At 56.4% G+C, this 27,790-nt stretch overlaps 1 protein-coding gene and 1 long non-coding RNA gene across 7 annotated transcripts in view; one reads left to right on the forward strand and one right to left on the reverse strand.

Annotated features, from left to right (window-relative positions):
- ETS1 (ETS proto-oncogene 1, transcription factor) overlaps positions 1-27,790 on the forward strand; it is a 111,375-nt gene that overhangs the window by 43,737 nt on the left and 39,848 nt on the right. Inside the window, exon 1 of one of the 6 annotated variants that reach the window (XM_071576050.1) lies at positions 10,877-10,905. The exons of the other annotated variants lie outside the window; for them this stretch is intronic. The gene's annotated coding sequence lies outside the window, so the exon portion shown is untranslated. Of the gene's footprint in view, positions 1-10,876; positions 10,906-27,790 lie in introns of those variants that run through there. 6 annotated transcript variants of the gene reach the window in all.
- Positions 7,834-10,959, reverse strand: LOC139682078 (uncharacterized). The gene is made up of 3 exons (XR_011699603.1): positions 10,736-10,959; positions 10,171-10,255; positions 7,834-8,901 (listed from the first exon to the last, which is right to left on the reverse strand). It is a non-coding gene; the product is annotated as an uncharacterized lncRNA (long non-coding RNA).

Consider the following 27,790-nt stretch of genomic DNA (forward strand, 5'->3'; position numbering starts at 1 on the left):
GCTGAGGGGAGAGTGTCCTCCCTGTGCTCCATCTTCCCACCGTAGAGAGGACCCGGTGCTGGCTGTGGCTGTTCTGGTGCTCCCTGCCCGTGTCACACACAGCAAGGCTGAGCTCTCAGGTGTGGGCTGGGAAGGGCCAGGCTTCAAAGTGCACTAGGGATGCTGAGCTTGGTTTGCCAAAGCACCTGCACAGCTTCAATGAGGCTTCAGTGGAGCTGAGGACCTGTTCGTGCCTATTTCCGAACACTTCCGTTAAAACTCATTCCTGTGCCTCAGGTCTGTTTGCTTGGAGGGGAGGAAAACGGGTCAGGAATAACCACCTGGACCACTGGGGCAGGGCTGGGGTGATGTGGGGTTTGCTTTTCACTCCAGACCACAGGATCTGTTTAAATTTGCATGTCTCCTGGCCGGGGTGAGAGCTTTTCCAGAGGCTCTGTGTGGCTGAGGTGTCTGAGCACTGGAATTCCCTGGTGCCTGAAGGCAGGACCAGGACTGGGGTTTCACACTGCCTGAAGTTCATTTTCTTCTGTGTCAGCAAACAGTTCTTAGAGCTGACCCAAAGTTGAAACCTTGGCAGGAAGAGCTCTGAAAAACACAAACCCAAAAGGTAAAAAAGAGCTGACTGCCCATGGCCTTCAGCTGCAGCTGCTCCTGTTCTGGTGGCTGCACTCACTGGGAGCCAGAAAGGTCAGTGCTGTCAATTGGCTGCCTTCATTTCCCCTTCAGCTTTCAGAGAATGCTGAAGCTTTCTTGTTTGGTGGGATTGATGCTGGGAGAAGGCGTGTGGATGCTGCTGGTTTGTGCTCCTGGGGCTCAGCAGTGCCTTTTCTCTGCTCCTGGAGGATTCATCTGCTCCCTGAGGGCTCCTGCAGCCCCCAGCCTGCCACCCCGGGCTGTGGCCGTGCTGAGAAGGGCTCCAGCCCCTTGTTCTTTCAAGCCAAGCAGCACAGCAGATGTGCCTCATGGTTAGCAGTGTTTGCAGCTGTAGGTTTTCAACTCTGCACGATGTTTCATGTGCCAGGTGCTCGATGCCCCATAAAACTGCATCTCTGCACAGTCCATCCCCTCCTCAGCCCCCACACCCAGCCCCTGCTCCAGCCCTCTGCCTGCAAAACTTCCAGGGGATTGGCAGTGTGTCCAAAGGGTTCAAAAATAAGCTGAAAGGGTCACAAACCTTCCAAACCCTCCCCCACCCACCCCCACTGCTGTTACCAGCAGGAATTTGGGACTGAGATGAGATCAGGACCCAAACCCCCCTCACGGTGTGGGCTTCTCTTTTAATATATAGTATTTTAATTGCATGTGCATGGATGTTTTTATGAGGATCTGATGCAGTGGATGGAAGCATCACTTCTGGTTGCAGGTCTGTGGCTGATCCACCAGTGGGTTTTTTTGAGACAGTAAAAACGCAAACCATGCAAAAATCAAGCCCAAGGGGAACTTCACCTTGGGGCTCCACAAACCCGTTTGTTTCCTCCAGTGCTGCCCAGCTCTGTGTGCTGGCTGTGATCAGAGTGGGAAGCAGCTCCCCAGCCCTCGCTGGGAGCTCTGGGGTGGAACTGGGACTCCCAAGCCCTCGTTTCTAGCTGAGGAAGCTGCTGATTTGCTGCCCCAGAGCATCTCACAAGGTACTGGAGAAGGGCTATGATGCCAGGTGGTGGTGCTGGGCATCCCAGGTGGTGGTGCTGGGCATCCCAGGTGGTGGTGGTGGTGGTGCTGGACACCCCAGGTGGTGATGCTGGACATCCCAGGTGCTGGTGCTGGGCATCCCAGGTGGTGGTGCTGGATATCCCAGGTGGTGGTGCTGGACATCTTAGGTGGTGGTGCTGGACATCCCAGGTGGTGGTGCTGGGCATCCCAGGTGGTGGTGGTGGTGGTGGTGGTGGTGGACATCCCAGGTGATGGTGCTGGGCATCCCAGGTGGTGGTGCTGGACATCCCAGGTGGTGGTGCTGGGCATCCCAGGTGGTGATGCTGGACATCCCAGGTGGTGGTGCTGGACATCTTAGGTGGTGGTGCTGGACATCCCAGGTGGTGGTGCTGGGCATCCCAGGTGGTGGTGGTGGTGGTGCTGGACACCCCAGGTGGTGGTGGTGGTGGTGGTGCTGGACATCCCAGGTGGTGGTGCTGGGCATCCCAGGTGGTGGTGCTGGACACCCCAGGTGGTGGTGGTGGTGCTGCTGCTGCTGGGCATCTCAGGTGGTGGTGCTGGACACCCCAGGTGGTGGTGCTGGACATCTTAGGTGGTGGTGGTGCTGGACATCCCAGGTGGTGGTGCTGGACATCCCAGGTGGTGGTGCTGGACATCTTAGGCGGTGGTGCTGGACATCCCAGGTGGTGGTGCTGGACACCCCAGGTGGTGGTGGTGGTGCTGGACATCTTAGGCGGTGGTGCTGGACATCCCAGATGGTGGTGCTGGACATCCGAGGTGGTGGTGGTGGTGCTGGTGCTGGACATCTTAGGTGGTGGTGCTTGACATCCCAGATGGTGGTGCTGGACACCCCAGGTGGTGGTGGTGGTGGTGGTGCTGGACATCTTAGGTGGTGGTGCTGGACATCCGAGGTGGTGGTGGTGGTGCTGGTGCTGGACATCTTAGGTGGTGGTGCTGGACATCCCAGATGGTGGTGCTGGACATCTCAGGTGGTGGTGCTGGTGCTGGTGCTGGACATCCCAGGTGGGCGTGCTGGACATCCCAGGTGGGCATGCTGGACACCCCAGGTGGTGGTGCTGGGCATCCCAGGTGGTGGTGCTGGGCATCCCAGGTGGTGGTGTTGGACATCTTAGGTGGTGGTGCTGGACATCCCAGGTGCTGGTGCTGGACATCCCAGGTGGGCGTGCTGGGCATCCCAGGTGGTGGTGCTGGCCATCCCAGGTGGGCGTGCTGGACATCCCAGGTGGTGGTGCTGGGCATCCCAGGTGGTGGTGCTGGTGCTGGTGCTGGACATCCCAGGTGGGCGTGCTGGACATCCCAGGTGGTGGTGCTGGGCATCCCAGGTGGTGGTGCTGGACACCCTAGGTGGTGGTGGTGGTGCTGGTGCTGGACATCCCAGGTGCTGGTGTTGGCCATCCCAGGTGAGGCAGGAATGCTCAGCATCCCACCCTTTTCCTTCCTCTCCCTGGAGGTGTGGTTTGGATTTGTTCCTGCCTGGAGTGCAGAAAGGATCCAGTCTGTGCACATGCAGTGTAGAAGTCCTGACTTTCCAGCTTTCCAGTTGTTTTTCCCCCCCATACGTACCCTGAGGCCAGCTGGGACATGGACACGTTGTTTCCATCAGCCTGTGCGTGGGTGGCATCCCAGGGGTGTATTTTTATCTGGCAAGAGCCTTTCCCTCTGTTTGGGGTTCGGGACCACGTCAGTCCGGGCTGAAGCAAGATTTTCCCTTGCAGCCCAAACCATTCCCTGGTTGTCCTGCTGGGGTGGTGGAGGGTACAGGGAAGCTCCTACACAGCTCCGTGCGGTGCATTTTGGGGTGTAGGACCTGCCTAATGGTGCTGCTTCCCCTTCCCACAGCCAAGCCAGGCTTTGCTTTTCTCCTTTGCTTTCACTTTCATTGCAGGCAAATGAGGCAGTTTGCATTTAAAGCAAGTCTGGCAAATGCAAACCCTCCTCCACTGCAGGGAACTGCAACTCTCAGTGTGTCTTTATGGTTTAAAGTGCGATCTTCATCCTTCCCTCTGCCTGGTCTGGGGAGGGCAGATTTCCAGCCATCCCTGCCTCCAGGTGTGCATGGAATAAGATCCAAGGGGTTAATTTATTGAGCCGCTTGGGATAACAGTGCACAGGGTCTTGGAACATCCTTCTCATCCCAAAGGAGGGTTTGATCTCGCCTTATCCTGGCCCAGCACTCGGGATTCTCTTTCCCTGCTGCTGTTGAGAGGTGGCTCCTCAATGTCGCGTTTGCTTTCCAGGAGAACACGAGCATCTCCCTCTGCTTTGGGATGTCCCTTCCCTCCCCTGGGAGAGCCTTTACCTGCCCTCACCTGGGGAGAGGAATCTCTGAGCACTGGGAAACAGGAGCACCGAGAGGGGGTTTCAGGGACGCAGAGAATCGCACCCAGCATCTTTGGGAATGCTCTTTCACAGCCGGGCTCGGTTGTGGATGCTCCATGTGGGCTGGAATCATCAGACTCCAATAAATCGAGGGCTTTGGGCTCCTCTCACAGTTTCGGTGCTGATTGCCTGTGGAGGAGGTGAGAATTGGACTGGAGAAGAGCAATTACCTTTCCATGCACTCCCCAAATGCCCATTACTGTGGTATCCAGGCAGGGTGGGGGATGAGTGTCCCGGGGGAGGGGCACTGTGTCACCTGGTGCCACCAGCTCGGCCTTTTTAGTGTCAGCTTCATACCAAAGGTGTTCAAAGAGGTGGAAAGAGGCCAATTCCATGGCCCTGTCCTTCGGAGATACACCCCCTGTGACCAGTGGAAGAAGCCTGGATCAAACTGTCACACCCACTGAAGCGCATCCCTGGTTTTTAACCTGGGTGCAGGGAGGGAGATTCCCAGGAAAGAGGAGCAAACCCCTTTCCCATCCCTTTTCCATCCCAAACTCCCCAAAGCACGTAGGGACTGTGTAATTACAGAGTTGTTCTATGAAGTGGCCCCTAATTTGCCGTGTAATTACAGCGTGCCATGCTTTGATAGGCCTTATGGAATGAAGGGTTGCCACGATCCCATGCTGGAATGCTGCTCTCAGCTCTCCAGAGCCAGCTGAGGAGCACGACACAGAGCATCCCATCTCCCAGATCCATGGGAAATTGCTGGCAGGGAGGCAGCGAGGGGCTGGAACTCCAGGATTGTGGCACGTTGGGTTTTACCAGGGGATTATCACAGAATCCCAGAGGGGTTTGGGTTGGAAGGGACCTTAAAGCCCATCTCATTGTTAAAGCCTGGAGAAGAGGAGGCTCAAGGGAGACCTCATCACTCTCTACAACTCCCTGAAGGGATGTTGTACCCAGGTGGGGATTGGTCTCTCCCAGAGTGGTTTGGGTTGGAAGGGACCTTAAAGCCCATCTCATTGTTCAGCCTGGAGAAGAGGAGGCTCAAGGGAGACCTCATCACTCTCTACAACTCCCTGAAGGGATGTTGTACCCAGGTGGGGATTGGTCTCTTCTCTCAGGCAACCAATAATAGGACAAGAGGGCACAGCTTAAGCTCTGCCAGGGAAAGTTTAGGTTGGATATCAGGAAGAAATTCTTTGCAGAGAGAGTGCTCAGCCATTGGAATGGGCTGCCCAGAGAGGGGGTGGATTCCCCATCCCTGGAGGTTTTTAAGGTGAGACTGGACGTGGCACTGAGTGCCATGATCTGGTGATCACACTGGGGTTGGATCAAGGGTTGGACTTGATGATCATCTCAGAAGTCTCTTCCAACCCAACTGACTCTGTGATTCCACCCCCTGCCATGGGCAGGGACACCTTCCACTAGACCCAAGTCCTACCTGGCCTTGAGCACTTCCAGGGATGGCGCAGCCACAGCTTTTCTGGGAGCCAGGTTTGGATGTCCTGATGTCCAAGAGCCCTCTAGAAGGGATCCTGCTGTGGGATGGGCTGGGGGGCAGCTGGATCAGGTTTAGGGAGCCATGGTTAGAGCCTGGAGTTGGTGCTGGAGGTGAAAGGAGAGGTGGGTTGATGTCCTTTTCCACTTGCTGTGTTGGTGAGAGCAGATCCATCTCAGGCACTTGTGGAGCAGGTGGGTGTGAGTAAGACCAGACTTTGAACACACTTCAGGGGTGTAAACTTGCAGATGTGTCACCCCACATGGCTGTTGTCAGTTGAGGCACCAGGATCAGCTGAGATTTGGGGGAAAAAAGCACAAGTTCGGGTGTGCCTGTCCCAGCCAAGACAAGAGCATCTTTTCCCTTTTGCACTGTCAGCTGCTCCTTGCATGGACACAAGGTGAGCAAATGCCACGATTTAGAAGAACAACAAGTCCCTGATCGAAAGGGTGGAGCTTCTGGCATCCTCCAGGCTTACAGAGTGGCTTTGTGGAACACCCGTGCTGGGTGGGAGGGTGCCAGGGGCCTGACTGGGTGCAGGAGGAGGCACAGCAATGCCTCTGGAGCCAGGGAGTGACTGTTCATCCCACTGTGTGTGAGCTTGGGGGATGCCCCTGGGAACTGAGCTCTTCTCAGGGGTGGTGCAAGGTGGTGTGTCCACAGGTCAAGCCCTGACTCTAAAGTGCTTTTGAGCTGTGGGGCAGTTTCCAGCTTTCCATCAGTGTGTCTCCCCTGCCCCTGGGGCTCTGTGCCAGTGTGAAGTCTGAGCCCTGCAGAAGCCACTGGGACAAATCTGTAGCCGATACAAACTGTCCATCTGTCTCACAGCCAAAACTTGGGCCTGCATCCCCTTTTCTTTTTAAACCCACGACACAAGGTGAGCAAATGCCACGATTTAGAAGAACAACAAGTCCCTGATCGAAAGGGTGGAGCTTCTGGCATCCTCCAGGCTTACAGAGTGGCTTGGTGGAACACCCGTGCTGGGTGGGAGGGTGCCAGGGGCCTGACTGGGTGCAGAAGGAGGCACAGGGAGTGACTGTTCATCCCACTGTGTGTGAGCTTGGGGGATGCCCCTGGGAACTGAGCTCTTCTCAGGGGTGGTGCAAGGTGGTGTGTCCACAGGTCAAGCCCTGACTCTAAAGTGCTTTTGAGCTGTGGGCCAGTTTCCAGCTTTCCATCAGTGTGTCTCCCCTGCCCCTGGGGCTCTGTGCCCTGATCCAGTGTGAAGCCTGAGCCCTGCAGAAGCCACTGGGACAAATCTGTAGCTGATACAAACTGTCCATCTGTCTCACAGCCAAAACTTGGGCCTGCATGCCCTTTTCTTTTTAAACCCACGACACAGTTATCCATCTCAGCTCTTTGTTCCTCTTCCGTGACTAAGCTGCTCGCTGCCTGGGTTTCTTTTTTCCCCCCTCATTGTGTAGTTTATAATCTTCCAGTTAGATACAGAAAAAAAGTTGTTTGCAGCGCTGGCCAAGAAGGCTCTGGTTTCCCTGGCACGGGGCCATGCTTACATCTCCAGTCAAAATACTGCTGGTTAAACAATAAATATTTATTGATTCTTCTACGAGCTCCTACATTTTTCCCAGGTGCAGTGGAATTTGAGGGCGGGAGCACTTGAGTCCTGCCCATGGCAATACTGGGAGATGGCTCCAAAGATAATGACTCTCTAGAGACAGATTTTCTGATGCAAAGGTGGCCTTTGGAAAGCTGGGATCAGTCCTGCACATCCAGCCTGGAGATCTGCTCTCATTCTCCAGCCCAGCTTTCCCAGGTCTGAGGATTTGTTGCCTGCAGGCTCAGGTGGTAATTATGGGAAAATGTGGAAATCTGCAGTTGCTTTAAGTGCCTGAATATCCCCTTGAACAGAGGAGGGACAGTCTGGGGTGGATGCAGAGTTTGATGCCAGGTCCAGAGAGATGGCAAAAAAAGAATTAAATCAGAGAATCCCAGAATGGTTTGGGTTGGAAAGGACCTTAAAGCCCATCATGTTCCACCCCCTGCCATGGGCAGGGACACCTTCTGCTATCCCAGGTTGCCCAGAGCCCCATCCAGACTGACCTTGGACACTTGCAGGCTGGTTTCAGTTGTGGTTTGGGGGAAAGGCTCAGCCCTGGGTTGCAGAAAACCCCATTCCCAGGCAACAAATGTCTTGCAAAGCCTGAGCTCCTGCACAGATGTGAGTGCTGGGCTGAGGGCAGAGCCCTTGGTGCTTGTGTCCTGCTCTGCTCCAGGGTGTTTGCTCCTTCTCTGGTGTGGTGGGAGCTCAGAGTGAAGGTGTTTGCTCCTTCTCTGCTGTGGTGGGAGCTCAGAGTGAAGGTGTTTGCTCCTTCTCTGCTGTGGTGGGAGCTCAGAGTGAAGGTGTTTGCTCCTTCTCTGCTGTGGTGGGAGCTCAGAGTGAAGGTGATTGCTCCTTCTCTGCTGTGGTGGGAGCTCAGAGTGACTTATTCAGCCCTGGATGGGGCAAACCCAATGCTCTCACCTCTTTCTGAGCTGAGAGATCAAACTGCACATTTTTGTATTTTTTCCCACTAAACTGACAATAATCTGAGACCCAGTTCTGTCCCATGAACAGCATCCATGGGGGCAGTATCTGTACATACAGGACCAGGCAGGTGGGGCCTTTTTCCCTGTCCCCTGCCCTGGTTTGGCTGTCCCTGCCCAGTTTCCTGGCTGTCGGTGCCTGGCACCCTCCACCCGGTGTCCTGGGCACGGGGCACTGGGCAGGTGGAGCTGCTCTTTGCAGGGAAGCAGCAGGAGGCTGGTGCAGCACAGCCCTTCGCTCCCACATCTGGTTCCTGTAGCCACACAGCCTGTGGATAAATATAACCTGCCAGAAAAGTATTACAAATGCACCAAGAAACAGCAGCTTGCTCTCCCAGAGAGGAAAATCCCCTCGTTTCTGTGGCTCGGGAATGACAATTGAAGTCACAGCCTCGGTTGTGGATTGGGATATGCAGAGTCACAGGCTCTGTCTGACTCTGAGCTGGTCGGGCTCTGGGGCTGGAATTCCCACCCCCATCATCTCCCAGCTGGTGTTGGGCACAACAGCAATCCCTGCTCCAGCAATCACCTTTTTTCCCAGCTTTTTTCTCCCGTTTAAACCTTTCCTATCAAGCCAGAAGAGGCAGAGCCTCCCAGCCCAGGTGGAACCCCGGCGTTATTGGGCATTCAGGTGTCCTGGGAGGGTTTGTCCTCCTGTGGGATGTGTGCAGAGTGTCTTCCTGCTGGCTCCCACATTGCTGGGATGGCTGTGGAGCTGCCTCCTCTCCCCAGCTGAGTGCTCTGAGCTCGTTAATGAACAAAATGCATTTTCTTACACGGAGAGGATTTTAAATTGGCTCCACATGGCTCGTGTACGTTGTCGCCCTTTCCCGGAGGGCCATGGCAGGAGCAGGAATGTGAGGCTGATGAAAGAAGCCAGACACTGAGTCAAAGCTGAGCTGCTCCCCCAGCTCCCCTCCCCGTGCCCCCTCCTCCCCCATCCCATCCCATCCCATCCCATCCCATCCCATCCCATCCCACCCCACCCCACCCCATCCCATCCCATCCCACCCCACCCCATCCCATCCCACCCCACCCCATCCCATCCCCTCCCACCCCATCCCAAACCCTCCCATCCCATCCCACCCCATCCCATCCCATCCCACCCCACCCCACCCCACCCCACCCTACCCCATCCCACCCCATCCCACTCCATCCCACTCCATCCCATCCCATCCCACCCCATCCCACCCCATCCCACCCCACCCCACCCCACCCCACCCCACCCCACCCTACCCCATCCCACCCCATCCCACCCCATCCCACTCCATCCCATCCCATCCCACCCCATCCCAACCCCTCCCACCCCATCCCACTCCATCCCATCCCATCCCACCCCATCCCACCCCCTCCCACCCCATCCCACCCCATCCCATCCCGAATATTTGATGTGATTCCAAGGCATTCTTCAGATGGCTGGTGGGGAGCACAGGAGGAGCCAGCCAGTGGGTCTGGGCTTTCTTGAATGCTTTGGGGGCTCTGACCCCAGGAGATGTTGAGCTTGAGGATTCCTGGTTTTAGGGGACACTGAGGCAGAGGGTTCCCATTATGCTGCTGCAGGGAGGTGGAGCATCCCCAGAGTGCCCCAGGTCTCCCTCTACTTGCAGTGTTTTGGTTCTCCTGGTCTGTGTTCAGCTGGGCTGCCCTTCCCTGGCTCCTTCAGGCAGGTCTGGACCCATCCACCTCTTGGAATTCCCAGCTGAGGTGTCCTGGGTGACTGCTTTGGGCTGGGAGCTGCACTGGGGGAGGCTGATGGCTCAGTCCCACAGCCCTCCAGGAGCCGAGTGTCTCACCCAGCAGGATGAGGGTTGGGAGCTCTCCCAAGGGCTGGGATTTCCATGGGTTGCTGCCTCTCCTGGGATATCCTCTGGATAAAACTGCTGACTAAGGCAAAGCTGCCCCTGGTTGCTGCAGACAACCCCAAAACTCTGGAGCTGGACTCTGGGCAGTGCTTTGGGGGCTCTTTTCTCTTGTTTCCCCCCTTGTCAGCACCATTTATCACAACAATCAAACTGTGGCTTTTTGACCCACATGAAAGTTTCTTTTCGTAGGTGCCTCTGTGTGTTTGTGCAAAGCCACCGAATTTTGGTCAGTGCTCTGGAAGCAGCAAAGGGGATTTTTTTTTTCCTTACCTTTTAGTTTTGAGAAATTGTTTACTGAAACCTGAACCCTCTGAAGAAACAACTTGCAAAAGCTGAGTAGTCCTGGCTTTTTCCACTGGAAAATTAAAAAAAGATGGGAGTGGAACACGTGAAATTTGGGTCTCTTTTTTTTTCCCCTCCCTTCTTTTTTTACACATTATTGTTAGAAGCGGTTTGAAAATGCAATGCCAAGTGCTTTCTCTTTTCAAGTGCTCGAGGCACGTTACCCAACTGCTCCATGAGGTCAGCGAGCACAATTCCTCCTGCTTTGCAGCTGGAAATGGGGAAAAGCTGCGTTTGCTCAACCCCTGGCATCAACCCCGGGCAGCAGCGGAGCCCAGCAGGTTGGGGCGGCCCCGTGGTGCCCCGACCCCGTGGCATTTCCCAGCGCCAGCCTTTTGAAAGAGTGCCCAGGAATTCGGGCAGTGTGTCCGAGGGCCGTGCCAGGCTCTGGGGGCGCCGGAGCCGCCGCGGTGGCGCTGGGAAAGTTTGTCTTTCCAGCCCCATCAGCAGTGGCTGTCGGAGCTGTCCCGGTAGCGAGGCCCTTGTTACTCACTGCGGCTCTTTCCATCCCTTAAGCGGCTCCAGATTTGAATTTGGCTCCAAAGGCTGCAACATGAAAGGCCTCTTTGCCTTCGAGCTGGATGACTCTGCCTTCAAACAGCCCAGCCTGGAGCAGCCGGGGCCATATGGATCCTATAGAGTGACCTGGAGCAGCACAGCAGGGTGAGGAGGGGCTGTGGGACCCCCAGCTGCACCTCTCGCCCTTTGGCATCTTCAGGGGCTGCTCTTTCCTTGGCTTCTGGCTGCCAGTCCCAGACACTCACTGAAAGCCAAAGCTGGGCTTAAAGAATTGTGAAAAACTGGCATAAGGAAGGTGCTCACTGAAAGCCAAAGCTGGGCTTAAAGAATTGTGAAAAACTGGCATAAGGAAGGTGCTCACTGAAAGCCAAAGCTGGGCTTAAAGAAATATAAAAAAATAAGAAAGGTGCTCATTGAAAGTCAAAGCTGGGCTTAAAGAGTTGTGAAAAAATAGCATAAGGAAGGTGCTCACTGAAAGCCAAAGCTGGGCTTAAAGAATTGCAAAAAAATAAGGAAGGTGCTCACTGAAAGCCAAAGCTGGGCTTAAAGAATTGCAAAAAACTGGCATAAGGAAGGTGCTCATTGAAAGCCAAAGCTGGGCTTAAAGAATTGTAAAAAAATAAGGAAGGCACTCACTGAAAGCCAAAGCTGGGCTTAAAGAAGTATAAAAAAATAAGGAAGGTGCTCATTGAAAGCCAAAGCTGGGCTTAAAGAAATATAAAAAATTAAGGAAGGTGCTCATTGAAAGCCAAAGCTGGGCTTAAAGAAATTTAAAAACTGAAATAAGGAAGGCACTCATTGAAAGCCAAAGCTGGGCTTAAAGAAAGGTAAAATACTATGATAAGGAAGGTGCTCTCTGAAAGCCAAAGCTGGGCTTGAAGAAATGTAAAAAACTAACATAAGGAGGGTGTTCATTGAAAGCCAAAGCTGGGCTTAAAGAGATTTAAAAAAATAAGGAAGGTGCTCACTGAAAGCCAAAGCTGGGCTTAAAGAAAAAACTAACATAAGGAAGGTGCTCATTGAAAGCCAAAGTTAGGCTTAAAGAAATTTAAAAACTAAAAGAAGAAGGGGGATAAAAGCCTGGAGAAAAAGAAGGGAAGGGAAGGGAAGGGAAGGGCTGGGAGGATGGTGTGCCTTTAACAGCGTGGGTTCTGCCTCACTAATGTGTGACTAACTCCGTGCGTTGTGCAGCGGCTGCCAAGCCTGGATCCATCCCCAGCCCAAGGCTCTGGGAGTCATCGGGTCCTCTCCCTCCCCTCCTCCCGCACCCGCCCGGGCGCCAACCCCCCCCAAACCCGCCCCCCGCTCCCCGTGGCAATTTATTTACTCATCTGCAGGGCACAGCCCCGGCGGTCTCTTGACTCAGCAGTCCGGGGCCGATGGGAGCTGCGGGAGCAAATTCCAGGCAAGAAATAATCTCATGACTTGTCTCGGAAAAGATTGCTCCGAAAAGATCCCCTTACGGTCACGGAGCGCTCCGTGCCGGCCCCTGCTGACGAGGCTCCCGATTGCCCAACCCCGGGGAGCCAGGGCAGGCTGCCAGGCAGCCCGGGGCAGTCAGCCGGGCAGCCCGGGGCACCCGCCGGACTGGGCATCCCAGGGGCACCCACCGGACTGGGCATCCCAGGGGTCCCACTGGACCTGGCATCCTGGGGCACCCACTGGACTGGGCATCCCAGAGGTCCCACTGGACCTGGTATCCCAGGGCACCCACTGGACTGGGCATCCCAGGGGTCCCACTGGACCTGGTATCCCGGGGCACCCACCGGACTGGGCATCCCAGGGGTCCCACTGGACCTGGCATCCCGGGGCACCCACTGGACTGGGCATCCCAGGGGTCCTACTGGACCTCGCATCCTGGGGCACCCACTGGTCCTGGCATCCCGGGGCACCCACTGGTCCTGGTATCCCAGGGGTCCCACTGGACCTGGCATCCTGGGAGACCCACTGGACTGGGCATCCCAGGGATCCCACTGGACCTGGCATCCCAGGGCACCCACCGGACTAGGCATCTCAGGGGTCCCATTGGACCTGGTATCCCGGGGCACCCACTGGACCTGGCATCCTGGGAGACCCACTAGACTGGGCATCCCAGGGGTCCCACTGGACCTGGCATCCTGGGGCACCCGCTGGTCCTGGCATCCTGGGGCACCCACCGGACCAGGCATCCTGGGGCACCCACTGGACCTGGCATCCTGGGGGACTTGACCTGGCATCCTGGGGCAGTCAGCCAGGCATCCTGAGGCACCCACCGGACTAGGCATCCCAGGGACCCACTGGTCCTGGCATTCCAGGGCAGTCAGCCAGGCATCCAGGGGACCCACTGGATTGGCATCCCAGGGCACCCACTGGATCTGGCATCCCAGGGGACCCACTGGAACTGGCATCCCAGGGCAGTCAGTCAGGCATTCCAGGGCACCCACTGGACCTGGCATCCTGGGGCACACACTGGACCTTGCCTCCCTGGAAAAAGGGCTCGATTCGGAGTGTGGTGGCCTTGGAGTTTGTGCCTGTTCCCCCTGGGGCACAGGGCATGGGGAGCTGGAGCTGGTTTGCCAGGGCAGGGAACCCAGAGCTTGGGGTTGTGTTTTATTTCCTTGGGGTTGTGTTTTATTTCCTCCACTTTCCTGGGAGGGTTTAAACCCTTCCTTCACCCCTGGGCAGTTTTGGTTCCTCCATTGCTGTTTTTTCCCAGGCACTGGCATTACCTCCAGCAGGGCTGGCACCCTGCATGACTTTCGAAGCATATTTAGCCTTTTTTTTCTTTTTTTTTTGCCTGTTGGCTCTTTTCTCTGGTCTTTTTTCCCCATCCAGAGTCTCTGGAGTCCCATCCCTTTCTGGAGGCTCTTTGGGAGGTCTGGTGCCATGCCCAGTGTTTTCCCACGGGCACTGGGGATGGGGTGGGATCAGACCAAGCTGGGAATGAAGGATCTTTGGAAACCTGCATTTCCCTGGGAGGAAGGCAGGGCTGCTGACCTGACAGCTCCTGGGCTTCCTCCTTCCCAGCTGGGATCACAACCCTCGGGATCACACTGGGATCACAACCCTTGGGATCACACAGCTCCTGGGGCTGTGCCCACAGGGACACGGGCTCTGTGCCCATCCTGCCTCCCTGGCACGGTGCTGGTCCAGCACAGCAGCCAGGCTGCCTTTGGAGAGGGAGATGCCTGGGGAGAGGAATCTTGGCTCCCAGAGGGATTCCCCCCATGAGCAGCAGGAGCTCCCGAGGGCATCAGCACTTCCCACACCCCCAAACCACACACTGCTGGAGCTCCTCCGAGCTCCTTAGGGTTGGTGGAGGATTCCTGGAGATCCTGGCAAGGGCTCCCAGCTCCTGGATCGCCCACTGACACCCCCTCCACCCCCTCCTCCATTTCATCTCCTCCTAAACAGCCTCTTGGCCCGAGCAGCCGAATTCAATCAGCCCTTTCAGCATCTGCTCCCAGCACTTCTGCCGGGGCCGGCTCGGGGCCAGCACGCCTGTAATTCCCGAGCAGCTTCCGGCGGCTGCCGGGGGGATGCAGCACAGCCTCTCCCCCCAGCCTCGCTGAGCTTGCCAAGCTCAGCCTTCCCCTGGGCAGGTCCCAGCACCTCTGCTTTATCCCTGCCTGTCCTGGCTCTGCAGCTGAGGCCAGGAGGTGACATAATGCCCGTGGTGGCCAGCCCTTGGCTCTGGGGTGGGGATGATGCAGCTGATGGGGCAGCCCACTCCGTCCTTGGCTGCCTTCCCCTGCTCACTCCCACCTTCATCCTCCCAGGGCTTTGGCCCAATCTCTGCGCTGGTCCCTGCCCTGGTGGGAAGTTTCCTAGAAGTAGGAGCTGGAAACAAAGACCTTCCTGGGATCGATTAGGAAAATCATAGAATCATAGAATGGATTGGGTTGGAAAAGACCTCCAAGATCATCAAGTCCAACCCTTGATCCAACCCCACGGAGTGCCCTGGGCTGGTGATCACAGTGGGGTTGGATCAAGACATGGTGGATTCTCCCTCAGTGCCACATCCACAGAATCACAGAATGGATTGGGTTGGAAAAGACCTTCGAGATCATCAAGTCCAACCCTTGGGCCAACTCCAGTCCCTTTACCAGATCATGGCACTCAGTGCCACGGCCAAGCTCAGCTGAAAAACCTCCAGGGATGGGGAATCCACCCCCTCTCTGGGCAGCCCATTCCAATCCCTGAGCACTCTCTCTGCAAAGAATTTCTTTCTGCTCTCCAACTTCAATTTCCCCTGGCAGAGCTTGAGCCCATCGTGCCCCCTTGTCCTATTGCTGAGTGCCTGGGAGAAGAGACCAACCCCCACCTGGCCACAACTTCCCTTCACTCAGGGGGTGGCCAAGCAAGGCCTGTCACATGCAGAGTTCTGGAGACATCCACACCCTCATTTGCACCTCAGCACTGCAGAGGAGCCCAGGTAGTGCCCTCTGAAGGTGCTTCAGTGGCCTGTGTGTCCAACAGCCAGAGATCACAGAATCAGTTGGGTTGGAAGAGACCTCTGAGATCATCAATCCAACCCTTGATCCAACCCTACTGTGATCACCAGCCCATGGCACAGAGTGGGCCACAGTGGGGTTGGATTAAGACGTGGTTGGATCAAGACATGGTGGATTCTCACTCAGTGCCATGTCCAATCTCAGGTTAAAAACCTCCAGGGATGGGGAATCCACCCCCTCTCTGGGCAGCCCATTCCAATCCCTGAGCACTCTCTCTGCAAAGAAGTTTTTTCTGCTCTCCAACTTCAATTTCCCCTGGCAGAGCTTGAGCCCATTGTGCCCCCTTGTCCTATTGCTGAGTGCCTGAATGTTCTTGTGCAGGAGGATCCTGGTAACCTGGATGTGGTGTGGTGTAACACATCTGGGCAAAGCCAGGAGCTCTCTGCCTGCCCTGGGATGGAGAGGATTAATTTTGAGGCTGTCCTGATATTCCTGGGAAACCCCACTTGTTCTTTGCCTTCTTTTCATTGTGTGCTCATCAAATAGTAATCCCAGGAGGGTTGTTCCTGGGAGGTTGTGAAATGAGGCTGGTTTGGCACTGTTCTTCCTGAGGCATTCTTGGGCTGGAGAGCTTTGCTTCCCAGGTCTCTCCCAGGCCCTTTCTTGGCCTCCATCACTGGGGGAGCTGAGCAGCTTGGACAGGGCACAGGGAGTGCAGTGGTGTTGGGCTGGCAGGGATGTCCTTGTCCCTGTCCCCTCCTGGTCCCAGGTGTGAAGCTGACCCTGGTCCTTCTCTCCACAGTGATCCCTTGGCTTGCACAGCTTCCAGCCCAGCCAGGAAAAGCCTCCTGTGCTGGCTCCTGGGATCATCTGCTGCTGTGCAGAGCCTGGCTGGGGGCTGCAGGTGGGAATGTGAGGGACGTCAGTGGGACAGAGTTGGTGCCCATGGAGGTGGCATTTGGTGGCATCAGTGGAGTCCCAGCCCCGAGGGCTGTCCAGGGGACTGAGGACACAGGGCTGGCTCAGGCAGCAAAGCAGAGGGAGCAGGTCCCTCCCTGCCTTTGAGCATCTTCTCCCTCTCCTGTTCAGCTGTTCTCTCTCCCTCTGGGGAGAGATGATGCTGTACTGGGGGCAGCTTGTGGGGGGAAGGTGCTTGGAGTGTGCAGTGACTGTTGTGAGCTGAGTTAGGTCTGATTGGGCTGCAGAGGGGCCTTTGTGAGCAGGGGAGAGAGAGGGACACCAGGTTTGATTTGGGCTGCAGAGGGGCCTTTGTGAGCCCTGGGCAGGGTAGAGAGAGGGACACCAGGTTTGATTTGGGCTGCAGAGGGGCTGTTGGGTAGGGCAGGGGAGAGAGAGGGACACCAGGTTTGATTTGGGCTGCAGAGGGGCTGTTGGGTGTCTTTGTGAGCCCTGGGCAGGGGAGAGGGACACCCCCAAAGGGTCAAGGCACTTCCAAGTCCTCAGGGAAGTAAATCCAGTGATGCAGAGAAGTCAATCCATACCTAGTGCAGGGGAACTGGAGGTATGTGGATCATTACCTGCCGTCTCTTGGCAGCTGCTGGCAGAGGTGACTGTTTGCTCTAAAGAGTTCCAAATAATTTTGTTGATTAAATGATTGATTAGCCTTGGTCTAATATTATTTAGGCAGAGCAAACAGTGCTGAGATTTACCAGCTGCTCTCTGACCTCCCAACCCTGATCTGTTTGCAAAAGGCCTGTGCAATTATTTGTTTGATTTCAAAGCTAAATAAGCCTAAAATCTCCTCTCCTTTGGAAACTGCAGCGGGACAGCTCAGGGGGATAAGGGAGGGGGGACCTGGAGTCCTTGTGTGTGGTGGCAGGACCCTGGGCAGAAATGGGACCTGCTGGTCACCAGGTGAGGGCAAGGGTGAAGCTCTTGGGCTCCTCCTCCTTCTCTGCACACAGAATCACAGAATGGATTGGGTTGGAAAAGACCTCCAAGATCATCAAGTCCAACCCTTGGGCCAGCTCCAGTCCCTTTACCAGATCATGGCACTCAGTGCCACGGCCAAGCTCAGCTGAAAAACCTCCAGGGATGGGGAATCCACCCCCTCTCTGGGCAGCCCATTCCAATCCCTGAGCACTCTCTCTGCAAAGAATTTCTTTCTGCTCTCCAACTTCAATTTCCCCTGGCAGAGCTTGAGCCCATCGTGCCCCCTTGTCCTATTGCTGACATACTCAGGGAGTGCTGCCTGTGCTTCCTGGGCAGAGCCAAACCCCTCCCTGATACACCCAACAGGAGATGCCAGCAGAGGCTGAGATTGGACACAGGGCTTTCCCCAGGCAGGGCACAGCACTCCCTCTGCCCCGCACGTGGGTGGGATGGGCTCCAACTTGCAGCTCGCATTGAGCAATCTTGGGTTTTGTTGGCTTTGTTGCTGGCTCGGCTGGGCTGTGTCTGCTGGCATTGCCCTGGGGGGAAGGGGTGGCATGGGCAGGAATCCGCAGCTGTGCAGGGGGTTTGCCCAGAGCCCCGGGGCAGCGTGTGCTGCGAGGTGCCCCAGGACTGCCCAGCCTCCTCCCTTGCCATCCCCCATCCCTGGCATCGCCATCCCCCATCCCTGGCATCGCCATCCCCCATCCCTGGCATCGCTGCCTTCGTGCTCTGCGTCACAGAATCACAGAATCTTAGAATGGGTTGAGTTGGAAAAGACCTCCGAGATCATCAAGTCCAACCCTTGGTCCAACTCCAGTCCCTTTACCAGATCATGGCACTCAGTGCCACGGCCAAGCTCAGCTGAAAAACCTCCAGGGATGGGGGATCCACCCCCTCTCTGGGCAGCCCATTCCAATCCCTGAGCACTCTCTCTGCAAAGAATTTCTTTCTGCTCTCCAACTTCAATTTCCCCTGGCAGAGCTTGAGCCCATCGTGCCCCCTTGTCCTATTGCTGAGTGCCTGGGAGAAGAGACCAACCCCCACCTGGCCAGAACTTCCCTTCAGGTAGTTCCAGACAGTGCTGAGGTCACCTCTGAGCCTCCTCTTCTCCAGGCTGAACACCCCCAGCTCCCTCAGCCTCTCCCTGGATTTGTGCTCCAGAGTCATAGGGAGACATCCAGGGCTTGGGGGATGCTGATGGAATGTCCCTTCCTCTTGTGACCAGCAGGCACTTGGGTGATGGACACCAGCAGGTCCAGCCCTTCCAGCTGTAGCAAACATTCCTGGGGTGTGAATGGGAGAGCTGGGGAAGGGAGGAGAGTGGCTTTGATGTGGATGGAGATATTCCAGGGGTTGAATATCATCCCAGCTGCAGGGCACCTCAGACTGTCCTGCCATGTGGGCACCTCCTGTCTGGCATGACGTGGCATTGTCTCAGCCTGCGGGCAAGGGCTGAGGTCAGGACACAGATCAGTCTAGGCAGGAAAACCAAGTGAAGGTTGGGGAATTCCTTGGGACAGACAGATTGGAGGTGTTTGGCTGAGGATCTCCTTTCCTAATCCCTTCCCAAGAAAAGGATAATTGAGACTCCTTCTTAGGACCAGTGTGTTCTCAGCAGCGGGACATCAGAGGAGTCCATCTACATCAGAAGTGTGTCATGGTCTTGGGCACCACAAATACCCGAGGCTTGGAGTCATTTCATGTGGGTCAGTGTGGGACAGAACCATCCCGAGCTGGGAGGTCACGTGGAGCTCTTTCCAACATGTGTTGGCACAGTGTGTTCCTCAGGTGTGGTTGAGCTGCCTTGGAGAGGTTGGGATCTCTTTGTGGGATGATGAAAGAGCTCAGCATGAGTGAAGGTTCCTTGGCCCTGCTGTGAGGGGACAGCCCTGCCAAGAGATCTCAGCCTTCCTTCCCTTTGCACACTTCCCATCCTGACAGCATCTTCCTGCTCCACGTTCTGCCAACTGTCCCCAACCTTGCAGAGTGCCTGCTCTCCTTCTCCATGTTCTGCCAGCTGTCCCCAACCTTGCAGAGTGTCTGCTCTCCTGCACCACGTTCTGCCAACTGTCCCCAACCTTGCAGAGTGCCTGCTCTCCTGCTCCATGTTCTGCCAGCTGTCCCCAACCTTGCAGAGTGCCTGCTCTCCTGCTCCACGTTCTGCCAACTGTCCCCAACCTTGCAGAGTGTCTGCTCTCCTGCTCCATGTTCTGCCAGCTGTCCCCAACCTTGCAGAGTGCCTGCTCTCCTGCTCCACGTTCTGCCAACTGTCCCCAACCTTGCAGAGTGCCTGCTCTCCTGCTCCATGTCCTGCCAACTGTCCCCAACCTTACAGAGTGCCTGCTCTCCTGCTCCATGTTCTGCCAGCTGTCCCCAACCTTGCAGAGTGCCTGCTCTCCTGCTCCATGTTCTGCCAACTGTCCCCAACCTGCTCTCCCTTGCTGGGAGCCTGTTGGCAGCCCCAGCCTGGGGCAAGCAGCAGCTGGAGGTGTTGGAGCTGAACCCCCTCAGTGTTTGCCCATGTCCCTGGATGATGAAGAGGGAGATTGAAATCTGGAGGAGAGAGTGAGGGTGTATTTGGATGGAGAACTGCTCCATCTGAAGTGCTTGGTGTGATTGCAGTGGTTCCCTGTAGCTTCCCAAGTGCTTCTGCAGCCCAGGCAGGAGCTGTGTCAGGGGACTGGGATGCATCCTGCTCTTTGGATAAGTCCTCCAGTCCCATCCCTTCTTCACTGAAGATGCCAGAAATGGCATCATCAGCCAGAGGTTTGAGGTGAGAAGAGCAGCATTCCTGGTTTTGACCTCCCTGGGAGGAACTGTGAGCTCCTGCAGGTGGGAGTGGATGCCCTGGACCTGCGTGGGCTGGAGCCCAGCCTGGCATTGCTTTGGGAGGGCTCAGGCTGTGCTCCTGTGGCTGTGGAAGCCTCCAAGGTGCTGAAGCCTTGTGGGCTCCCAGCCCAGCCCGAGGAGAGAGGAATTTTGAGAGGCTTCTGGTGGCAGGAGTGAGCCCTGGGAATGCCTCGGGCACCCTGCCAAGACAGTGAATATCTGCTTGTTTTCAGTGGCATCGCTGGGTTTGGAGGGTTTTACTTTGCTTTTTTCCTTCATTGCTGCTGAGCAATTTGAGCTTTGTGGGGTGTGAGGAGCTGGGTGGTTCTCAGAGGAGCATCTCCCCGAGGTGGAGCAGCTGCCAGGGGCATGACCTGGGCTGGCTGTTCACACTTGACCTCCTTTCAGTGGGGCTGGGTGTCCATTTCAGGCTTTGCTGAGCCCACCCCGAGCTCGTGTGTGCCTGTGCCCGGGGATTAGAGCTCTTTAGCAGGGATTAGGGGAGTTATCCCAGGGGAAGAAGCACATCCCACAGGTTTGCTCTGGGCTGGGAGTGTCCTGCTGGCCCTGCTGAGGAATCATCCCAGCCTGAGAGGGAGATGCTAAGCCTGGGATGTTCCACTGGGAGAGCAGGAGGTGCAGAAGAGTCTCTGACTCTGGAGCAGGAGGGGTGTGGGCATGTGGAGTTCTGGCTGCAGCCTCCTGGTCTGGCTGCAGAGTTCAACCTCTGCAGGGGTTTAGTTAAGCCTGGCCTTTGCCATCAGGCTGGAGGGTTTGGGAAAGGCTTGTGGAAGGTTTCAGTTGTGATGCTGTTAAATCTAAAGTGACTTCAGAAGCTTTTTGGAGCTGATTCAACACCAGTGTGGGAGTCTTGAGCTGAGCTAACAGTTGTGCTGGGCCTAAACCACCTTGTAGCACCTTATTTTTGAGTCCTGCACTCCTAGAGTGCTTTGGGTTGGGAGGGACCTTAAAGCTCATCTCATTCCTTGGGCAGGGACACCTCCCACCAGCCCAGGGTTGCTTCAAACCCCATCCAGCCTGGCCTTGGACACTTCCAGGGATGGGGCAGCCACAGCTGCTCTGGCCAACACTGCTGAAATTTCTCTTGATGAAAGATCTTTTTGCTGAAAGCTTCCCATGGTTCTGACGAGCCCTGTCAAGCCATGGCCGTGCTCCCCAAGCTCAGAGGTGGCCACAGCTCCCTGGTCCTTGCTTTTCTCCATCTGTGCTCCTCCCAGGGGCTGTAAAGGAAGGGAAGCCCTGCCTTGGGCTGCTGCAGGAGGGTGAGCTGTGGGTCCTGTCCCTGCTGCTGGGCTGGGGAACTTGCCTCTAATGCAGCCAGCGTTGTCTCAAGTGCTGTGGTTTTGCTCTGGGCTGTTTTAGCACTTGGTTCCCTCGTGTCTCCCACAAAAGCTGGGGAGGATGGAGCGAGGTGACCACCAGGCTGTTCCCTGAGAGCTCCTGGGACCCTCAGGGATGCTGCTTTCCCAGGATTGCTGTTCAACACCCACGTTGGAAAGCTGGGACAGAGAGAGAGAGGGAGGAGAAGGAGCCTGAGTGACTGTGAGCGTTGGGCTGGTGGCTGCAGCATCCTCCATGTGCTGGTGCTGCTGCCTGGTTCCTCCCCAGCTGCAAGACACCCCGAGCCTCAAACAGCCCTCCCTCACCTTTGGGTTGCTGTGTGAGGTTTCCTCATGGCCATTTCTCCCCCAAGCACCCACCTTGCACCCAAGCCAGGTGTTTCCATTTACTCTTGCACCCAAAGCCTGAGGCTGAGCAGAGCGTCCCAACACCTCAGCTGAACCTTCCCCTCGCTCCCTCCAACCTCTGAGAGTCCAAACTTGGGAAGAAACGCTTTTATCTGCCTTCAGGGATCTGCACTTTTCAGTGTTGGGGAAGAGCTGGCCCCCATGACACGCCACATCTCCATAAGAAAGCTGCTGAAGGCCGGAAAAAAGCTGCTTTGTTGGGCTTTCTGCAGCTCTAAGCACTGTGGGCTTTCGGTTTCCTCTCTTGTTTTTCTCTTGAAGCTTAGCTTTCATCTCAGAGTATTTATTTTTCACTGCTTGAAGGAGAAAAAAAAAAGACTTATTTTTCTTTTTTTTTTTTGAAAAGAAATATATTTATTTTAAATTAAAATAGCAAATGTCTGCGCCTTTTATGCAGAGGGAAGCAGGGCTGGTCTCTGGTGAGTTGCTGCAGGAAAAGGGAACCAAATCCCCCCTTCTCCTCCCATCCCATCCCCACACCCCCAGCAAACACCTCTGCCTGTGCTCCCCCCTGCTCCCCATCCAGCCCTGCTTCCCACATGGCCCTTTTTTCCCAGCTCTCTGCCCCACTTTCCCTTTCCCCCCCGTGGAATTCTGCTGCCCTTTGGGTCTGGAGCCCTAATTGGAACAGGCCCTGCTCCTCTCCTGCTTCCTGCGTGGGAGTGAGAGGCAGAGCTTGTGAAAACAGTTCAAAAGTGCACGCAAATTTTTGCCTAATCCTGCCTAAATAACAGGGGGCTCAGCCGGGGTTATTTGCCCAAGTGTCCCTGCCCCGGGGCGGGGGGGGGGCATCTGGGAAAGGCAGAGCTGCCCTTGGGAGGCTGGAGGGGGTGGGAACCCGAGCTGGGGTCGTGGTGCCCCCACGGTGCCCCCGCTGTGCCCGGGTGTCCTGTTGGGGAGCGTGGGAAGGGTCTGGGCTCCTGCCCCCTCTCTCACAGCCCCCTCTGATCCAGGTCTGGGCTCCCACCCCGCTCTCACAGCCCCCTCTGATCCAGGTCTGGGCTCCTGCCCCCTCTCACAGCCCCCTCTACCTGGATCTGGGCTCCTGCCCCCTCTCACAGCCCCCTCTGATCCAGGTCTGGGCTCCCACCCTGCTCTCACAGCCCCCTCTATCTGGGTCTGGGCTCCCACCCCGCTCCCACAGCCCCCTCTAGCTGGGTCTGGGCTCCTGCCCCCTCTCACAGCCCCCTCTATGTGGGTCTGGGCTCCCACCCTGCTCTCACAGCCCCCTCTGATCTGGGTCTGTGCTCCCACCCTGCTCTCACAGCCCCCTCTATCTGGGTCTGGGCTCCCACCCCGCTCTCACAGCCCCCTCTGATCTGGGTCTGGGCTCCTGCCCTGCTTTCACAGCCCCCTCTAATCTGGGTCTGTGCTCCCACCCTGCTCCCACAGCCCCCTCTGATCCTGAGAGAGGTTTCTCAGCTGCTGAACCCTCCCAGCTGGGGAACGTGGGGATGTCTGTGCTGCAGCTTCCCCCAGCTCTGACTCTGCCCTGGTTTGGATGCTTGGGATGGCATGGGATGGGGTGGCACGGCATGGCATGGGGTGGGATGGCATGGCATGGCATGGCATGGCATGGGGTCAGATGGCATGGCATGGGGTGGGATGGCATGGCATGGCATGGGATGGGGTGGGATGGCATGGGATAGCATGGCATGGGATGGAGAGGGCTCACCATGGGCAATGTCAGGCTTGGGGTGGGCTGGAGGTGGGGCCATCCAGGGGTTTGGTAGTCATGGGGTCAGTGGGGCCTCGTGGGAAGTGGGAAGAGAGTGGGAGAGCAAACACATGTTGGTCCTTGTAGAGCTTCTGGGAAGCTCCTCCTGCTCCATTGTGGGCATCCAGTGGTGGCAGGACATCCTGGACTGTTGGCAGCTCCAGGTGGGCCTGGGGAGGATCTCAGCTGGCCCAGGGCCCAAGGACTGAGGTGTTTTGAGGGAGATGAGGATGAATTCCTGGAGGTCTTGGTTGCACAGTCCCAAGGGGTGATTTTTCTTGACTCTGTTGTCAAGTGATCTCTTCTGAAACCAACATACATCTTCTCTTGAACATAATCATGGAACCATAGAGGGATTTGGGTTGGAAAGGACCTTAAAGCTCATCTCATTTCACTCCCTGCCATGGGCAGGGTCACCGTCCACCAGCCCAGGGTGCTCCAAGCCCTGTCCAACCTTGAACACTTCCAGGGATGGGGCAGCCACAGCTGCTCTGGGCAACGTGTGCCAGGGTCTGCCCACCCTCGTAACCAAGAATTCCTTCCTAAAATGTAATCTCTTTCATTTTAAAGCCATTATTCCCCTTTGTCCCTGTGCCTCTGTCAGGCCCCTGAGAGGCCTGAAATCCCCATGTTCTCATCATGCTCCAGGCCTGGGAAGGGAGGACGAGGGCACTGGGCACGTTGGGTTCCTGCCCCTGGTGCCCATCCCTCAGAGCAAGGGCAGGAGGTGCTGCAGGGCCAGGGGGCTCCACTCTGCCCCTCTGTACCCCCATGGACACACAGGGCACCACACAAGGACACGCTGGGGCTTGGATGGAAAAAAGAGTGAGTGGCCGAGGGGAGCTTTGAGGAGTCACTGACCTAAGTGGGAACTCGGGGGCAGAATTCCTTCATTCCCATCCCTGCTTGGAGCATCTTTTTTTCCCTTCCCTGGCATTTGTTCCCTTGTGCAATCCCATGTGAGTGCCTTGGCGTGCAGAGGAGCTTCTGGCGTTTTAAGGTCAAAATCCCCAAAGTTTGTAAATCCCAGGCCTTTCTAAAGATCAGATGTGTGGAAATAGTTTCTCCATGAGCAGCCTGATGGGAATAGGGTGGGAATTTGGCTGGGGATGACCTTGGTGAGCTCGGCCACCGCTTGGCCTGTGGGTTTTCTCTCTGTGTCAGTCGTGGGGTGGGGGTTAGGGCAGGTCCCCCTTGGGCACTGAACCCATCCAGGTGATGTCAGGGTTGTCATTATCCTCTTGTCTTTCCAAAATCCCACCCCCAGGGGTGTCAGGGAGCTGGAGGGGTTGGTTTGGTGAAGCCACCGAGCCCCCACATCCCTCCTTGCCTTGGAAAGTGCAGCCCATGAATGGTTGTCCCTCTCTGCCTCCCTCGTGCGAGGCAAATACTTCTCTCTGCTCCACAGATGCTGGAGCTGCTGTGACATGATGTTCCAGGGTGATTGCAACTCCTGGCAGTGCTTAAAAATCCAACCATAACTCCCTGCCTGGTCTCCCAGGAGGAAAATCCAACGTGGGTCCCTGGTGGGGCAGCGGCGCGGGAGGAGGACGTGGCATCCAGAGCCAGGGGCACGTGGCAGGGAGGCTTTGATGGGCAAAGGCAGCAGACCAGGGTTGTCTGGGCCCTGCTGCTCTGCTTGCTTTGGGGATTAAACCCCTGAAATCTCTGAACTGAGCTTTGATGGGCAAAGACAGCAGACCAGGGTTGTCTGGGCCCTGCTGCTCTGCTTGCTTTGGGGATTAAACCCCTGAAATCTCTGAACTGAGCTTAGGTGGAACTGCTGGGCTGGGACTCTGTCCCATCCTGTGCTGTGTGGGCAGCAGGAGGGGCACAAAGGGAGATGTTTTATTTGTGCAAGATTTGATTAAAGTCTTGGAAAGGGGTTTCAGATGGCAGTGAAAGCTGAAACCCAGAGAGCTGAGCATGGATTGTTGCTTTTGTTGCTGAAATTCTGCTCAGCTCTGACCTTTAGGTGTCCCAGCGTGGAGGTGAAGGGCTGGAGGACACCACCAGGGCTGGAGGGGACGCCACCAGGGCAGGAGGGGACACCACCAGGGCTGGAGGGGACACCACCAGGGCTGGAGGACACCACCAGGGCAGGAGGACATCACCAGGGCAGGAGGGGACACCACCAGGGCTGGAGGACACCACCAGGGCTGGAGGGGACACCACCAGGGCTGGAGGACACCACCAGGGCAGGAGGGGACACCACCAGGGCTGGAGGGGACACCACCAGAGCTGGAGGGGACACCACCAGGGCTGGAGGACACCACCAGGGCTGGAGGACACCACCAGGGCAGGAGGGGACACCACCAGGGCTGGAGGGGACACCACCAGGGCAGGAGGGGACACCACCAGGGCTGGAGGGGACACCACCAGGGCAGGAGGGGACACCACCAGGGCTGGAGGACACCACCAGGGCTGGAGGACACCACCAGGGCTGGAGGGGACACCACCAGGGCAGGAGGGGACACCACCAGGGCTGGAGGACACCACCAGGGCTGGAGGACATCACCAGGGCAGGAGGGGACACCACCAGGGCAGGAGGGGACACCACCAGGGCAGGAGGGGACACCACCAGGGCTGGAGGGGACACCACCAGGGCAGGAGGGGACACCACCAGGGCTGGAGGACACCACCAGAGCTGGAGGGGACACCACCAGGGCAGGAGGACACCACCAGGGCTGGAGGACATCACCAGGGCTGGAGGGGACACCACCAGGGCTGGAGGACATCACCAGGGCAGGAGGGGACACCACCAGGGCTGGAGGGGACACCACCAGGGCTGGAGTTCCATGGGCAGGGGCTCCCCTGCACCCAGCAGGGCTCAGAGAGTCACAGGGTTGTAACTGAGCTGGAAGGGACCCACAGGGCTCATCCAGTCCAATGCTGGTCCTGCACAGGACATGCCACGTTGCATCAGGCAGAGCTGGGTGAAGCCCATCGTGCTCCTCAGACCCTCAGGGACTGACAAAGAAAATGATATTTAAATAAATTCAGCATCACAAAACCAGCAGAGACAGAATTTAGATTAAAAACTGTCCTTACCAGTGTCTTTCTCAGGTCCCAAAGCCAAGCCTTGTCCACAGAACATCTGCAGAGCTTTACACTCAGTTTAGTTTTCCCTTTCCAGGGACCCTGTGGCCAAGCCAAGGCTCCTGTGAGTGTTTGCAGGCTCAGGGCTCTGGGGCTGCTCTGTCCTCTGAAGAAGTTTCACCGAGTAGCTGCGATCTGAGAGTTAAAGAATTGATGATGTTCCAGTCCTGAATCTGCTGAGTCCAACATGTTTTGAAGGAGAAGCCTTGAAATGCACATTGGGTTGATTTTGATGTTTAAATAGAAACCCTCCTCTGGTGTGGGGGGTTTTGATTAGAAAACACACTGTTTGCTTCTCCATGACCTCTCCCTGGGAATGACTTTTAAGTCTCCCCTGTTTTGACATGTTGTTTGTGCAGAGCTCAGTGTTCACCTTCCCCAAAGCAGCCCCTTATCCCCCTGCTACTGAAAAATTGATCTGCTGGGGATGGGCAAACCCAACCCCACAGACCCTGCAGGAGGAAACCAGGAGGAGCAGGGAGATATTTGCTATTGCAATGATGAACCCACAATTTTCCAGCCTGCTCTTGGTGTCCTGCCTAAGGAGGTCACCTCCACACAGGTTTCCACGAGTGTAAAAACTGGGGTTAGACACGTTTTCTCAGCCTGATTGTGACTCATCTTCCCATGGCAGGAGCTGCCGTTTAACCAGGCACGGGGAGGGGGGGGAGGGATTCCTGGGTGGTCCCTGAAACCACAGAAAGCAAAGCATTAAAATGTAACATGAGGATGAAGGCAAAGGGGCACTGAACCACTTTCTCCCAGTGTTATCTGGAGGCAGCAGATGGGGAACAGAGATAACCAGGGTGGCTGCTCATTTTCCCTGCCCTCCTCAGCCAAAGCCAGTAAATAATGAAGTGTAATTTGCCAAATAGCCCTGATTGTGGTATTTGCTTTCGAGGTCCTGGTGCTGCCACTGGGGCAGCAGTCCTGGATTTATGTGGGGAGGAATTGGCTCCCCAGAGACTCAGGCTCGGGAATTTTGCTGGTCCTGCCTGAGCAAAGAGGCTGCAAATCATTCCTGGGGACTGATGTGGGAGGAGGTGGAAGGGAAGGGGGGTGGTTTTAATTGGGGCTGAGAGGTGGAAGGGGCAGAAGTGGAGGCAGAGAAGCTGCTCTGTGTGGCTTGGCAGTGGAATTGCACTTGGTGCATCCACAGGATGGTTTGGGAGTGCTTTGCATCATGGTCACCCTCACCCTGTGCCATGTGGGGGCTTATCCATGGAATCACCAAGTCCTTGGGTTGGAAAAGCCCTCCAGGGTCATCCAGTCCAAGCATTCCCCCA

Source organism: Pithys albifrons, chromosome 23, assembly GCF_047495875.1.
Source record: "Pithys albifrons albifrons isolate INPA30051 chromosome 23, PitAlb_v1, whole genome shotgun sequence".
In the NCBI taxonomy this organism is placed as follows: Eukaryota; Metazoa; Chordata; class Aves; order Passeriformes; family Thamnophilidae; genus Pithys; species Pithys albifrons.